Source organism: Cryptotermes secundus, unplaced genomic scaffold (genome assembly GCF_002891405.2).
Source record: "Cryptotermes secundus unplaced genomic scaffold, Csec_1.0 scaffold263, whole genome shotgun sequence".
NCBI lineage: Eukaryota > Metazoa > Arthropoda > Insecta > Blattodea > Kalotermitidae > Cryptotermes > Cryptotermes secundus.
In genome coordinates, this window is record NW_019738352.1 from 897,079 (window position 1) to 913,607 (window position 16,529).

At 38.0% G+C, this 16,529-nt stretch overlaps 1 protein-coding gene across 2 annotated transcripts in view; it reads left to right on the forward strand.

Annotated features, from left to right (window-relative positions):
• The first annotated feature begins 220 nt into the window (after nt 1-220).
• LOC111870759 (lachesin) overlaps nt 221-16,529 on the forward strand; it is a 490,504-nt gene continuing 474,195 nt past the window's right edge. For both annotated transcript variants that reach the window (XM_023863276.2, XM_023863277.2), the window contains exon 1: nt 221-508. The gene's annotated coding sequence lies outside the window, so the exon portion shown is untranslated. The remainder of the gene's footprint in view (nt 509-16,529) is intronic.

A 16,529-nucleotide genomic window follows, 5' to 3' on the forward strand; every position in this document is an offset into this window, starting at 1 on the left:
TTCGGTGAAAGAGATACTGAATAATCCCTCGGAACGTCAGGTTCGGGCTTCACAGGTTGTTAACTGCAAGTAGAGGGAACTTAGAAGAGTTCAAGGGGTAAATATAACGCAGTGTGCCAGGTGGGTGTTGTAAGTATTTGGGAAAGGGGTCTGTGATTCAGTTGTCATTCTCTTCGTGGTTGCCTCCCACTGGGGATTAGCGGGTGAAGGGGTGCGGGGAGAAGGGTGCATACACGCGGTTGCGCCTGACGAGATGAAAGTCAGACTAGCTCTTTCTCCTCAGCAGTCTGCCAGTACCAAGCTTCCTGTGTCGAGGTATCGGCAATCCATGCTCTCTCCGATCCCGAATCAGCCACGAGTTGTCACGCTCGCGTGTGTACCTGTTTAATTGGTCATACGAATTGTGTTTCTTGGTGCATAACGCGGAAAGGCTCTTCCGCAGAACAGAGTGGAATCTCACATATTGGGGACTGAAGAACCAAGACTTGCATCGTCAGAGTTTGTTACAGTGAGTAAAATGGGTACCATTGCTTTTTTCGTATTGTCATGGATTGTGCGCTATTCAGTTTGTTTGTTGATGACGATTTTATTGGTACTTCTGAAGATTTGCGATTTATATGGCAATATTTTATTATATGTATTCAGCACATATAAAACGGTGTTTATTGTGTTAATGACATCACATCTATAGAAGCAAGCGAAAATCTAGTATATTTTATATAGAGTAAGCATTTAAACTCATTTGCATGCCTCTTTCTGACCCGCGTATACGTACAGTCACTCCCACACTTTACTTACTGTACGTACAGTATATACGTGTATAATCATGTATAACATAAACATAGTTTATTGAAGAAATAGAGCGTTTTGATCCTACATGATGGTTTACTACAACTTGGAATACTTATATGTTCCAAATATAGTACTTGCGATTTTGCAGTGGTCATTAGCATTGCTAATTAGCTTCATATAAACATTTGTTTCTCATGGTAGTTGTTGTTGTTGGTTGTTAGTGTCTCGAACTATATCGCGTCGAATGGTAAAATGATTGCTGAATAATAAACTGAAAATAATTTGGTAAAGGCGGCTGTAGCCGAGCTAATGTTCCGTTAGATATCTTTAAGGACTTTGAAGAACCAAGGAAAATCCCAAGAAAACTAGTGTTCCAGAGGAACTGGGACACGGTACCCCCAGAATACGAGTCTAGATACGAAGCGCTACTTCAGTCTCTTCGACATGTATGTTGTTGAAAAATTAATGTAACAAACATATACTTTGCACCACACACAAACAAATATATATGTGCTGTATCTTGTCAGATATAATTCTCATACTGTGGTTTTTTGAATTCTGACACTGCAGTCTCGAAAGGTTGAGCTAACGAGGATATACTGTCTTGTGATTCTTGCGTTTGGAAGAATAAAATACGTTGGCTTTAGCACACGCAAGACAGCAGAGTATCATATTTAGAACCTCGTCACAATTTTTCAAATATAATTATGCCGAAAGGAACTGAACTTACAAATTTTACATATAAATTACTTTCATATTTGCGTTCTCTGCTGTATTTTGTATATAAACTACTTTTGAGAAATTTGGTTCATTTAGATTTTATTTTCGTACCAAGTTCTTTCATTGGAATGATAAAAGACCTAAATTTAATCCATTCCTGAAGGTTAGTGATGACTGAAACAACAAATGTCAACAAAATTTCGTTATTAGTCTTGAAAATGTTGCATGCGGGATGGAACAGGTTAGCTTAGCAGTAACGCTGTAAGTGCTCAATCCGAATCTTGCCTGGAAATGTATTTACTGTTGTTGCGGTTTTCGATTCTACCCTACAGCATGTATGTTCGGTCCCTTGATTGGTCAACGGCCGCTAAATTCCAAATCGTTTTCCTCATCCTATTTTTCAATGCTGTACAGTCTAACCACTGAAAGTGCCAAAAAATAAACTACAAAACACACATGCTAACTTACGGACAGAGGGTCGCAACTTCATCATTATGATTTCATTTTATCTGCTTCATACTAAGGCATAACAGGACTAAACTGTGGATAAACCTACAATGAGAGAAACTGGTCTCTAATATTGTAAGATTTGAGGCTTTCACGGCGGTGACTATGAAGAATGCAGTCTTCTGGGATTTGGCACCGTGTACATGTGGTGTTAACCGACGTTTCGGAGGAACGTATCGCCTCCATCTTCAGGGTAGAAGAAAAAGTATAAGAAATCTGCAAGCGACAAGACNTCAATTCTGAGAATTACTGTTTTCACAATGATTTAATAAAGATTTTTAAATGTATATAGTATTGTATATTCACGAGACGAATATAAATACATCATGTTGTTTTAGCATATACGCCTTTGATAAAATACCACATCGCTTTATTTCGCTCTCTGTGTGGAGGAAACAACGTAAATGCTACATGGCCTGAACTGGATTTGAGCTTTTGTCTTGATGTATCAATAACTTGGTTGAAATACGCCCCGTATTTTGTGATAACAACATTGAGGTCCCAGTTGTGGAAAGCGATAGATTTAGCTGATGTAGTTCTCGTATTTTTATCACGTCTTCTTTAATTCCTCCGTTCGAATCCTTAAGAATTACGGAAATCAAACTTACCAAATTTAAGACTCAGTTCTCAGTTTCATGTGTTCTGCATATTTTTAATTCATTAGTAAGCAATAAAAATAAATAAGCCATTAAGTCCAAGGGGGATTATCTTCAAATTTTCATGCATTGCATAAACGAAGATTGTTCTTTAAACGAGTTAGATTAAGACGCTTATTATTAATTCGAACTAAGTCCAAGTTCAAAAGGGATATCATTAATGAGAAAGAAGGCGATAGATTAGATTCTAAATGGTTATGACAGTGGTGTATAATATTCAGAATTATTGGGTTCTTGGACCTTGTCCATCGTCCGGTGCTCTAGAAACTAGAAAACACAATGTTTCGTTTATGGGATCTGATTCCTTCCTCAGGTGAGGGTTAGAAAACACCCACTCTATTGCGTTCCTTAGAAAGAACTAGCCTCAATTACAGGACTGTGGATGATCTGTTATGATCTGTTCTTTCCCCTGCGACAGGATGAGAAGCAGATAAATACGGAGCTTCGAGGAAATGGTGATTGAAAGGGGAAATGCAAAGAACCCTTATATATGCATCTTCACCATCGGTTTCTCCACCGCAAATCCTATATGAACAACGTTCTAATTGAACACAAGTCTCCCCAGTAAGAAACCTTAGCTGTAACACAGCCGACTCTGGGGGTTAAAAAAGATAATTGGATAGTTAATTCTTCTGGAAAACACAGCTTGTTAACTCTTAGTCCTACCCTACCAACGAAATGCATCGATTGCACAGGCTTGTTCTGGTCTTGGCTAACGCAAGGCAGAGGCAAAGTTCTGGAAACTCCGACTTTACTACCAAAGACTACTATTGCTTGTGCCAAGACTTCGCAGTCACATCTGCGCCTGCCTCAGGAATTACATTCCCTTGCAGTTTCCGACGGGGTTATATTTGCTTCCATATATTCAAAGAGCATATAGTTATCAGTACACTAGGGTATTCTCTGCATCTCTCGAAACTTCATGAAAATGTTAGAACATTAGTATAATAATCTATTTCTTCCATTATGGGGACTTGAGAATAATTTTGTTATTATGAAACCCATATCCACTTCTTTATTTATATATTTACTGTTCATTTGACGCCCGTCTCAGTACCCCAGGCTCTCATATGCAGCATCGAAATGTAGGACCCGTTGTAAGTAACGGATCCGAAATGTGAAGCAGAGCTATCGCAGAATGAATCGAGATACTTTCTAGGCATTTCCCTGGAGCTACTGAGGAAAGCCGCAAAGCTCCTGCCATCACAGTTGCTTTCCGTTCTCCAAGATGAAGCACAATAGATCACTGAAGGTCGTGATGCAAGGGCCGAGAAGGGCCACCCCTTATACATTCATTCATTCTCCAAGATAGGACCCCAGGGCACCAAGCAGAAGTGGCGCACACGATAAGGAGTGATTACTTTCTAAAAGCAGCAAGACGCAGGTGTCTTGTAGCACTCATACTTAAACATGAAGACACCGATTATGTATTCGAGAACGGGACTAGGGACACAGTCCGAGATTCTCACGGGTTGTCTCACTATTTTCACGAAAATAAGGTTTATTAATTAAAATATAACAGAAATGCTTCATTACACATCTTCAGCTAAGCAACAGCAGTCATTATCATTTAAATCAGATTTCAAAAAAATGTCTGCAAGCAAATGTAAAGTGGATGTAGCATCTGAGTTATTCTTCATGATTTATGTATTATTATTGAAAGACATATACTTTAATGCAAAGAAGTACAATCACGCTCCAGCCCTGATTAAGTCTCTACAAATGCGAGGCTACGTTCTATGAAGTTAGCATGAAATATTCTTTCGGCCCACGTAATTTTGAAAGGAATACTTTTTCAAGTTTACCCAGTTGAAGAGACAAAGCAGTAGCTTCTTCTGATCAGCAGGGGCTAAAAGATTAATCTTTGAACTTACATTTTACTTTAAAATCGGTTTATCATAATCCGTTTATGAAGAGGGCACCATAAAATGTTACCGAATGGGAGTTTGAGGACAAACAAACGAAGGGCCATAATCCTTTTCTTCCCCCATTAAACTCTTTTGAACAAGGGGAGTTCTCTCGTTGAGATAACTTCATAGGCCAGCGTTAGGAAATACTTATGAACTATTAAGCCACTAGTATTTACGGAATTATGTATTATTCGTGGATATAAGATCCAGAATATATAATAATTACTTACATATTTATATTTTTGAAATGTAGCAAGGCCATACACATTTCCTTCATCAGTACAAAAAAGGTGGCAGACTTTATTCGGATTTATTTGTTGGTGAACTTCACTGCTGTAATGTAAAACCTTACTTCAGATCACGAGAGTGAAAAGGATGTACATATATAATTAACTGAAGAATTAAAGTGCTTCAACACGTCTGGCATTATATGCAACATAAACTTGAATACATGCGTTTATAAAACGTAGTAGGCATAGTTCGTATATTTTCTGTATTCATTTCATTAATCATTTTACACTGGGCAATATTTAAATTCGATTATGCGGGCATAGACCTAAATATTCTCTTGGTAAATATTTGATAAAGGAAAGCACTGAATTTTGCAAAATGTTAAAAATAAACGTCGATTGTTACTTCAATTTGAAATAATCAGTGAATTTATTTAGGTATCTATTTTTAAATTTTGCATGAATTTTGCGATTTAAATACTTAATCTCTTTTCGAACTTTAAAAAAGGCGACAAATTGAAGCAAATCATGAAGGATAATCAACAGAATATTCATTGAAGTTGTTTATTTATAGGGAATAAATTTATAATTTTTGTTATGGAATAAAAAGGCAAAGCCATCCCTGTAACAGGCCTTCAAGGCTCATAGCGTCACGTCGAGGCTCCTACATCTTCTCTAGACAGCCGGCTCACAGATGGCGGTGAGTTTGTTAGACTCACGCGCCGTCCGCCCTTTACCCCTCAGACAGTTTCTTCATACTCATTTCTATTAGAGGCTAAGTCGACCCCAGGGCCATAGTGCGGCTGGGAGGATTAGGTGAATTGAAAATATCCACCTCATCGGGACTCGAGCCCGCTACCTTCCGGCTTGTAGCATAGCCCCGCAACCAACTACACTACCGAGTTTATAGAATATTTATATTAAAGATTCATTCGTTCTTTATTTCGAAAATTGTACAAAATTATTTCAGAGATTTGAATTTTACAATTTGATTAATAGATCAATAATGTTTGATATCTTTTCCTATGTAGTTTATTTATGGTTTTGTATTCTTATTCCACTGTACAATATCCAGCAAACCACGTATCGTTACTAGCATATGTGATGTTATCAGGACGAATTCTTTCTTTTTTATCGAAAAATGAGTAGGAAAATAACATGCATTCTGGCAAACATCCGCAATATATTTTCCCTCCCTCTGCCCGGTATATAGCCAACCTTACGCAGTGTTCCTGTCTTCAGCCGGCCGACTTCTCCATTGTTCTGTTCCACGTTTGTATTTGTATTTATATTCTTTTCCTTAATCTTACGTAATCCAATCATAACGTTCCTAGCTGATCCGAAGGAGTAACATATGTAAGCTGTGTCATAACTTGGCGTCAGGGTGGAACAGTAATATCTTTTGTAAAATCAGAATTATTACTGTGAATGATAGTAATCACTGATTAAAACTTTACAGTATACAGTTGTATAATTGTCATCGTCAGGAAATGTTTCTTCCTCTGCTTTCTTTGATACAGCATTAATAAGCCTCGGCCTGACGCTAATCAGTCTACGAGTGTATACTTAAATTTTGTTCCATTGTTTTTCTGCAACTTTGGCTGTTATCTCAATATCCGATTGGCTCAGATCTCGACAGTGAAGTCCGCAAAATTGCCGGTAGAATGAAGATAAACTTTTACCTCCGCCGAGATGTGATTACTTCACCCACGTTATGTTCTTCCGCTGTCGAAATAGGCTTCACTTTGTAATGTCTGCATTCGTAGATGCTTTCCTGCTAGACACTCTGTATATATTGTTGCCAAAAGCATAAAATATTTCGTGATTACTGCCTTCTGCAATGTATTGCCATTTTATTTTGTAAATAAGGACCAATATATGGAGGAGCATGATGTATATAGCTATGAATGTAGACTTTGCAAAACCGAAAATTAATGCATCAGGTTTATCAGGAAAGTGGTACTTATATTGAAGAGGAATATACATATTTCCTTCAGTTTCAAACCGACAAACTCCGTGGTAGAATAATAGATAAATGAACAATAACAGATAATATGAAATGTAATTAATTTAGTTGCTTCGACATTTTCGTTTTCCCATGAATATTTTTATTTTCCCCGTATAATTGTGTTCAGCTGTGCATTATTTTAAATGTTGCAAAATGTAATAAATAGACTAAACCTCCGATATAAGTAGTTCCCATCCCTTACTGAAGTTACCGCCTACAGCCCTTCTTACCCTCGTTTCATTCATCGCTTAACATTAGATCACGATTTTACAGATAACGTGCTCTATAAATATTGAAATGTTGTTCCCTACAATGATCAAGACTGGCCTTAAATACAGATCTCTCACTGACTGTCTGTAACTGTTGACAATTTCTTCAGTGTAATTACAAGCCTTAGAGCTCGACAGATACAAAACTACAGGCAATATATCCCCTTTTACTGTCTCGGACTATGGTGTCCCACTTTTCGCACATCATTCTTTCTGCCATAACCTGTTAGCTCCAGAGTATGGTGGCAGCGTAGTTAGTTGAGGCACTATGCTATAAGCCGGAAGATCGCGGGTTCGAAACCAAATGAGGTCATTGAATTTTTCAATTTACATAATCTTTCCGCCCGCACTATGGCCCTGAGGTCGACTCAGCCTCTAACAGAAATGTGTACCAGAAATCTTCCTGGGGGGGGGGTAAAAGGCGGCCGGCGCTTAAGGCTGCCAACCTCACCGGCATCTGTGTCCCGATGTGAGAGCCTCGACGTCTCGCAACCCTATGGGACTTCACGGCCTATTAAACGGATAGCTTTACTTTTTCAGGGGCATATTGTCGTGTTTAAATTGACTGTCTTTCCAGCTGGCTGTAGTATTTGCTATGCAGACGGTTTCTAGTTCCACTCATACTTGTGTACAGGCATTACTATATAAGCGCAATTGTGATTATTTCGTACATGTTTATACGAGGATTGTGATATGAAATTGCAACTGTAATTTTAACTTTCCTTGTACACGTACTGCTTAATTCTAATCGAAATGTTCTCTAAGAGTACTTAGCGTCTATCGAAATCCTAGTCCAAGAAGGTTACTAAATATTGATGCAATTAACTGTAAGGATAAAACTAGAATCCATGGGTATCGTGACATAGAATTTCTTTATAGAATATATTCAATAGGCCATAGGTTCATAGTTTGTTGATGTAATCCGGTTTTTGCAAGTCATACGCCGATCTCAGCAGTTAATAGTTCCCAGCCTATGGTCGGCAGGGAGACACATCTGCCATTATTTGTTCTTACGTAATGTGGAACTACCACAACAATATTTTAAAATAAAAACCCATAAAATTCCACTTAAATTTCAGTTAATATCTAATAACTATTATGTTGATTCATACTTCTGTCTTGCATGATTTCAGTTCCTGACAAAGCACTCAGAAATGAAGAAAGAAATGTCCACGTTACTATTGTTCAGACTGTTAACTATTGCCTGCCCATTACATGTAGGTCATAAGGAAGGGTTAGCAACACAATGTCTCCAGTTACTGCTTATAAACCTTAATGCGATCTTGTTATGCGTCTTCATGTTCCTATAGCAATATTCTGTGAAGCGAATTGTGGCTGAATTGTGTATAGAAAGTGTTTTTCATCTTATCAGGGCCAGAAGAGTCGTCCACTCATCGTTGTAAATATATTCCTCCGGTTTATGGAAAGTATGAAGAAAAGTCGAAACAGATTAAATAGGCCTGTAATCTAATAGCACTTACCGAGACATAGAGTGTGCTTAGACATGAAGCTATCGAATATAGGAATTGACTGCTGAAAGCTCATATGTTTCAAGGATATATGTCCTCATTTTCCTGAAATATTCTCTTTTCTTTAATTTGCTTATCCCTAATAAAGGGAGTCATATGATCACAAAATTAAAATATATAAACCTTTAAGAAAAGAAGTTGAAATATGTAAGGTGATTTGGAATATGCAATTTCTAGATTCGTGCTTTAAAATCTTATCTGTCCTGGGGAAAATATTTGCACACGAGAGAAATATAATAGCAGGAATACGGATGGAATGAATAGTTCTTCACAATATGTATTCTGCAGCGGATATTACGGTGATCAGGAAGAATGGGATTATATAAGCGGGACATGTAGCACGCACGGAAGAAATTGGAAATGTAAAGAACAGTTTTGTCGGAAAGTATCAAAACACAATTTTGGAGTCACATACTTAAATGCGAGGATACCACTGAGGAAAGGAATATTGTGACGGTGTGACCTTGATTGAACGAGGTTGAATTTGGTCAGAATAGAATTCATGTTCCATAAAAGGAGATGAGTTTCTTTACCAGCGATGTGACAGTCGCAACAATCACACACTCATCAGTGACTGTGATCACTTTAGTTAAAAATTAATTTGTAATTACTTAAAAGAAAGTGACAGTAATTTTCTTGAAGAAATAAACCTGCCCTATAATGGCGGTTGAATAATAATTCAAAATTTAATTCTGATGTGAAAGATAGTATCGCAACTTATCAGCTCCTAAGTTTCTAAACCTTCGGGGCTACTCATAGCCGAGCTCAAAGTGTAGTGTGAAATCGTTATCAAAGGGGACACGAAAGTCGGCTATCCGGACAAGTTATTCATGGTTGTCTTCAGTTCCTCCAAGTAAATGCCGAAATGGTTCCTAAACTTAGGATACGACCGCTTCCTTTGAGATTATTTCCTATTTATTTTTCACTAACCATACTGTCATTCTATTCTATAAGTTCTCAGTTACTAGCCACGTCGTTAAACAAGCTTTACACAATTACATAAAATACTGAAGACTTGGGTACCTCTGAAAAATAAAATTTGAGCACTAACGTCCACCAGTACGGATGCAGACACAGCACAATCCAGATATGTCTTGGCGACATCTTCGAAATTTCAGGAGGAAAATCGTAAGATTTACGGGTATGAGGGATTACTGTGTGTCAGTGAAAGGCATGTAATACATTGCTAGCCTTCAGCATGTTCACTGACGTCCAGGAGGCTTCGTTCTGACTAATCTTCTTAAGTGTATGCAGTTTGATATTAGGATAACGAAAATAATATTTCAAATGGAGGATGTAACAGGAGGCTGAAATATTCTGTACTATAACGAAATTCCTAATTTATATCAGTTTACTAACATTTTTAGCTAACTAACTACATAAAGACGAGACATTCTTGGCAAGCCAACAGTCTCCAGCTGCTCAACGATTTCCGAACATTTTATGGAACCCAAAGTGTCATTGCAGTATTAAAAAGAACCCACAACTCTTCTTTATCCTGAGCCAGACGAATCCAGACAAAATCCCTTATAGCGTTTCTGTAAGATCCATTTTACTGTGTTGTTAATAATTTTATTGTTCTTTCTACGTCTAGGCCTCCTTAGGGTTCTCTTTCATCCTGTTTTCCCATCAAACCCCACCCCTGTATGCATTTATATTCTCTATCACTTGTGGTGTTCTGGTAGTCAACATAACAATTGAAAATAAACCAGTCTGATTTTTTACATTGGTTTTATTTTATAACTGCTACATATTTCGGTCCGTACTCAGGAACATCTTCAAGTAGTTTATTAAATACGTCTCACGTTATTAAATTATCCTAATATGGATCCATAAATCATTGCAATCTTAATACATATACCTTGTAATTAATACTAAAATCATTCTAATTTTAAATTTTGAAAATGTAAAAAAAAAAACTCGTCGTTAGAATGTAAAATTTTCTGTTATCTATCGCGTACTGTGGGTGGTGGTTATTATCCGGGGCTCGCTATTGTGTTTATATGTTTTGATGCTATTAACGTATAATATTATTATTATTAGTTTTCAGTTTTTATACATGTTTCTTCTTATCTTCTTGAATATGATTTTGTGCTTGATTTTTCTCCTTAGAGTGTATTGTATACCTCTTGTCAAATGGACGTTTATTTATTTGACAAAAGTCCACACAAGACGTACACAACACATGCTAAAGAAAAAGTACTCAATCACAACGGTATATTCAAGAAGTCCACTCCCTGGCTATCACTCCCTATCACTGGCTGTCAAGTCAAGGCCAGTCCAGTAAATTTATGCCGGTCCTCGCCAACACAGTCATTCTTGGTCTGGTCATATAACCTCGGCGCGGAGAGCATAAAACTTTTTAACAATGTTTTTAATGTTATGGTGGTCGTTACCCAGCAATGAACAGGCATTCTTACAGGTTTACCTAGCCGTTACCTAGCAACGGCTGTCTCAGTTATCTTGTCACTACATCTTCCGTTATCGAAACTTAAGATCATGCAGTGAACATCTGTGAGAAGGCTGTGCTTCTTAAATTGCTATACTGTACGGATGGAAGCATTAGGCTACCCTCAAATTTTGTGGTCACGTACCAAGTTATACAGCTTCACTTCAATGGGACTGGTTTAGCAAATGCGTTCTGGACTTGCATTTCTGAAATCCTCGTTTCAAGTCTCGGTCAGAATACTGGATATTTTAAACAAGTTCTCCCGTTGTTTTCCCGGTATAGTATTTCGATTAGACCACCAGTGTATCCTTCCAAATTCTGTCCTACTATTCAGTCGTCTCTCGCCCTGCAATTTCGCGCCATATAATCTAAACACTGGCTAGATCGTTAAAAGCCAAAAAAGTACAAGTCTTCGAAACCCAGAATCCCATAATCCTGACTGGAACAATAGTCTTTGCATAAATTTTACAGCTGAATATATGTGGGTAAATAAACTAGGGAACAAATATAAAATGAAATTGTGATTTTCTTTCATCAAGAGATCAAATTCCCATTTATAAGTGTCTGTGCCATTAAGGATTAGAACACGAGGAGTTGGAAGATCGCTAAAAACGTGACATGCATTCTTAATGTACCAGCTTAAAAACTGGCATAAGTAAATTGCTACAAATATGTGTGTTACTACCCTAATTCACAGAATTTTATACTCAAACGTTAGAAACTTAGAATGTATATTTCCAGTCAGTAGAATATAAATCCAGTATTATTACTGGAATTTGCAATAGCACTACATGATTTTGTTTGTAAATTGCTGTCTCTTCTGTTACATTTTATATTTGTTTCATAACAGCGAGTTAATTCAATTTTGTCGAACTTTGCGTCAACTTAAACTCAGATACGTATTTTACTACAATATTTTCAACTTTGTATAACATGCACTTGTTCTTGTAATTCATTGCGAAACAAAATGGCGAAACAAGGGATAAGTTGAAGAAAGCAGTCTTCTGGGATGTGACGCCGTGTAGATGTGTTAAACCGACGTTTCGGAGGAACATATCGCCTCCATCTTCAGGGTAGAAGGAAACAAAAGTAAGAAAATCTGCATGCGAAGAGACAGTGAGAACAGGTGCAAGCAGACTCATGTTGGAAATAAACTCAGCTATATGAGAGCAGGGAAGGAAGGGACAGGTCTACATGGGAAATCAGTGGAGAAGGGAGGGGCCTGGGGGGGGGCAGGTGCAAGCAGTCTTCTTCTTTCATAGTCACCGCCGTGAAAACCTCAAATCTTACAAGGGATAAGTTGTTACAGCTATCTGGGAGTTAGGTGTGACTCTGTAACAGTCTGCCCCGTATTTCATTTTGTACATATGACAAATATGAGAAGTAAGACGAAGAAAACCAAAAGAGGCACCGCCCATAAAGAAAGGTATGGGGAGACGGCAAAGGAGTTTTTGTTTAAGCTTTCAATCTAAGGAAACCATTCGCTAAGTACGCAGTGAATGTTGTGAAGCTATAGAAATTTAGCTTAAGGCTTGGAAACGGGAGTTGAAGTAAGTTTCATATAAAACAATTTTATAATTCAGGTTACAAACGAGAATTAGCCTTACGAAATTTAAATCCTTGTGGTATGGGTTCACAGTCCGAATTAAATGACGCCATCTGATTAAAACTTTTGCCCTTTAGTAAGACTGCTTGAACCATAGCGATAGTGGAAACACACCAGTTTCTGTACTTCATAGCCATAAATACGTCTCCCCTAAAGAGAAGTCGCATATCAGATCATGACCCCCCCCCCCTTCATCCATAGGGATTGAACTCAGGGATCTCAGGTTAGTGAACCGTTTGTGTCGGATTGCTTGCAAGTACTTTGAAAATTGTTTATTGGTAACAGCTTAAGTAAGGGTGGATAACAGGAGATGATTTAATGCATACTAATATTACGACATATAAACCTATATTTTTTTTCTACTGACCAATCATTCTCCAGCTTCCTAATAAAATGGAGTTGTGTTTTGTATTTCCAAATTCATACTACACACAAACTGAAACCCTTATACACGCCAAATTACGCACGTGTCACGAAGTTTGCGAACAGCGCCTCTGACGCATGGTTAAGAAGACATCGCGACAAACTGCTTTCCGTCCACAGTGAACCAATCGCCGCCAAATAACACACAAACACATTATCAAGCTTGAATTTTTGATAAAAATGAATATGGTCGTTTAACACACATAAGTTACTGACGAGTTTAATCTCACATTCTGAAAATTCAAATTCGAATTTGGATTTTAATATTTAACCTTAAACATAGGTCGATCATATTCAGAGAACAGTCCGCACAATGTAAGCCATTTTGACATCAAACCCTTTCCAAAACTGGAGAGCGTAGAGAGAATCGCAGGCAGAAACTAGGGGTGGGTGCTGTTTTGCATTAGGGGCTGATATAGTGGCACCAAAAAAACCAGTTAAATTCAATAGGTCATTCAGTGACAGCCAAGAGAAGTCACAAAACTTGAATAAATGAAAAAGAATGTTCGAATAATTGACTTTTCTTACGAGGAAGATGAATCTTTTTGTACTGATTGCGCCTCTACGAAGTGGCTTTAGTGTATTGCGTGGAACAAGTGGGCTCACGAACCAACCTCACGCCCGCTTCGGCGAATCCTGTTCCAGCCACTGCAAGTCTGATGATAATACAGACGTTTTCACGTATGTAGAGCGATGTGATGAGGTGAATTTAAGGGCTTGGATAACGATATGTGTCCTTAATAAATAACTGTAATTCCAAAATCTGTTTTTTTGTTCTTCGTAATCTCAGATGCAGCATAAACGTTTAATTCAAATATGGTAAATGTAATCACAATAGAAACGTTTATATTAATACGAGTACATACTTAAAGGTCCCTTTGCATGCCTGTGTGAGTGTGATGTAACAATCACTTGCATGCAGCATAACAACGTATTCCGCAGTGGAGCATACCGTCACGTTGTGCGTAGACATAAATAAATGAAAACATGAATTAAAATTTAATTGTGTAGGTCATATGAAAAATATAACTTTAAAGACTAGTGATGTCACTCATATTGTACATTGGTATTATTTTATGCGTACAGTATTCGCATAGAAAAAACAAAAGAAAAAAAATATTTGTATCTAGCCCTGATCTCCTCTGTTAACAGACACAATTCACACTACAGTTTATGAAAGAGCGGAGGATTAGGAGCATAAAATATCAATAACGAAGTAAAATGTATTTACTTAATTTTAACTAAATTCAGCAAAAATTTTGACCTACGTATTTTTACCAAGTTTTAGCAGCATTTTAGAACAAGGAGCTAAAATAAACAGTACAGCTCTGTAACTATGTGAGAAGTGTACCTGATGAAGACCATTTAATTTCCACTCCTATTGTAGGAAAGAAATTGTATATTATAACACAACAGAATGCATGAAATGAAGAGACTATAATACGTCATGATGTAACACACGACCTTTCTACGAATACAAGAAGTTGCACTTCCAAGGCTTCCCTTATAGGTTAAGTAATCAGAATAAAATGAAACAAATGAAACAAAACAAAAAATCAATAAACCACGTGAATAGAGTGACTAAGGAATACCGAAATAATTTCTAAGTTACAAACCAGAAAGACTTCGATAACGGGGATGACCTTCGAAAATATGGGACGAACATAATAAATCGGAAGAGGCTCTCTTGGCCTATACCGTGTAGTGAAGAACAAGAAGAAGAAGAAGAAGAATCATTTCTGGAATGCATGTATGATGCAAACAATAATAGAACTGAACAACTAATTCTCGGCTAGCCTTCCAGATAAGAGACAGAGGAAATATATTTCTAGCCACTTGTTCGATTAGTAATTCGCATGGAGATCTGTTTTGTCCACCATAGCAGGTCCCCTGAACTGGGCTTAGCACTGTCTAACCCACATGGCACATGAATCGAAACAGACGGCAGAGGAACTCGTATGGTGATCTTGTTTGAGGAGTAATGCAGATATCTGCTGAAATTATATGACGTGAATAAGCCTTTGTTCTGTTTGTACATACGGAGCCGATTGTAATTATCGACGGACACGTGCTGAGTCAGCACAATAACTTTACAACCTACACAATCCGATCCAAAAATAGTCCATATTGGCCGTCTGCTAATTGAGTTCTGCCTCATGGTTCGTGTGGATAGTATTTTTTATTTTGCAATCTAGTCCCTCATCCACGGAAAATGGGTCCATTGTATTGCCTCCACTCCTCCTACAAGTATAAGTTGCACACTTACGAGAACACCATGTTCTTTATAAGTGTCTGCGTATCTGTCCGTGTGCCTCAAAATTTAACGTTTTGGCAATTTAAACGATTTTCACAAAACTTGATTTGAATATTGTCAGGTATGAGAGGTTTGTGCGACATATATATCGGGTTCTGGATTGGATTTATTTGCACTTCTTTGTAATTACTGTGAATTACAACAACTCACAATTAATGACTGTCTCAGACTCGCTTCATTCCTTACTGGACTACGAGTGTCTTCTCTTCCATTGACTGATTTGGTTCTGATTTACGAGTCGGTCACTTCTTCAGCTTCCGTTGTCCGCTGGTTAACACTCCACAGCTGAACACTCAACTCTCATACGAATGACGATTGCCGAACGAAGCCTCACGGCTCACCCTCACGATGAGTCTGAGTCTGAGTCTTATGTTGAGACCGACGGTCAGTCGGCCAGTCATTCTTGGAATGAAGCACCCATCTGGGGCTTACAACCTGTTTTTCATCACTGTCAGACAGTTGCGTGTTTGTTAATGTGGAGCGCTCTCTCTGAAGAGAAGACGGGTCTGTTGCTTACAATTGCTCCTTGCCTCGCCATCGCAGACGTTCACGGGTCTGAGTACCATGGGACTCGAGACCATATTTTAAGCTCTCAGATTCGAGACTCCCCTTTTTGTCACTTCCTACGACTTGCAGAGCCACAACTCCACACGGGATACTCTCACGAATGAACTGAACCCTTTCATAACTTCGAGCTCAACTGAATATAAGCCACTGTGTCTTACAGTTCCTACGTTATTCTGTTTTTCTATGTTTATTCGTTGCCACGGGAACGTGCCTACCTAACCATTGTCCAGCAATGGATTATTCAGGAATTTTTTCACGGAAACGTATGTTAGCCGTTGGTTAACAATGGACAATTCCGGCTTTCAGGCGTAATGCCACAGTATTATAGCACGGAGACTCTCGGCATCTTGAGTGTTAGTTCCATACAATGAATGATAACAATGGGTCTGATGTGTAAATAAGTTAAACTGGAGTGACACGCCACTCACTTTAGGACCCTAATTGAGTTCCACAAATGTTTTCGAAAAGTATGCAATTTTGATAAAGGAATCTCATGTATACTGAGAAGTAACAAAGTCAGGAATTGTAAGCTTTACGACGTTCCAAATC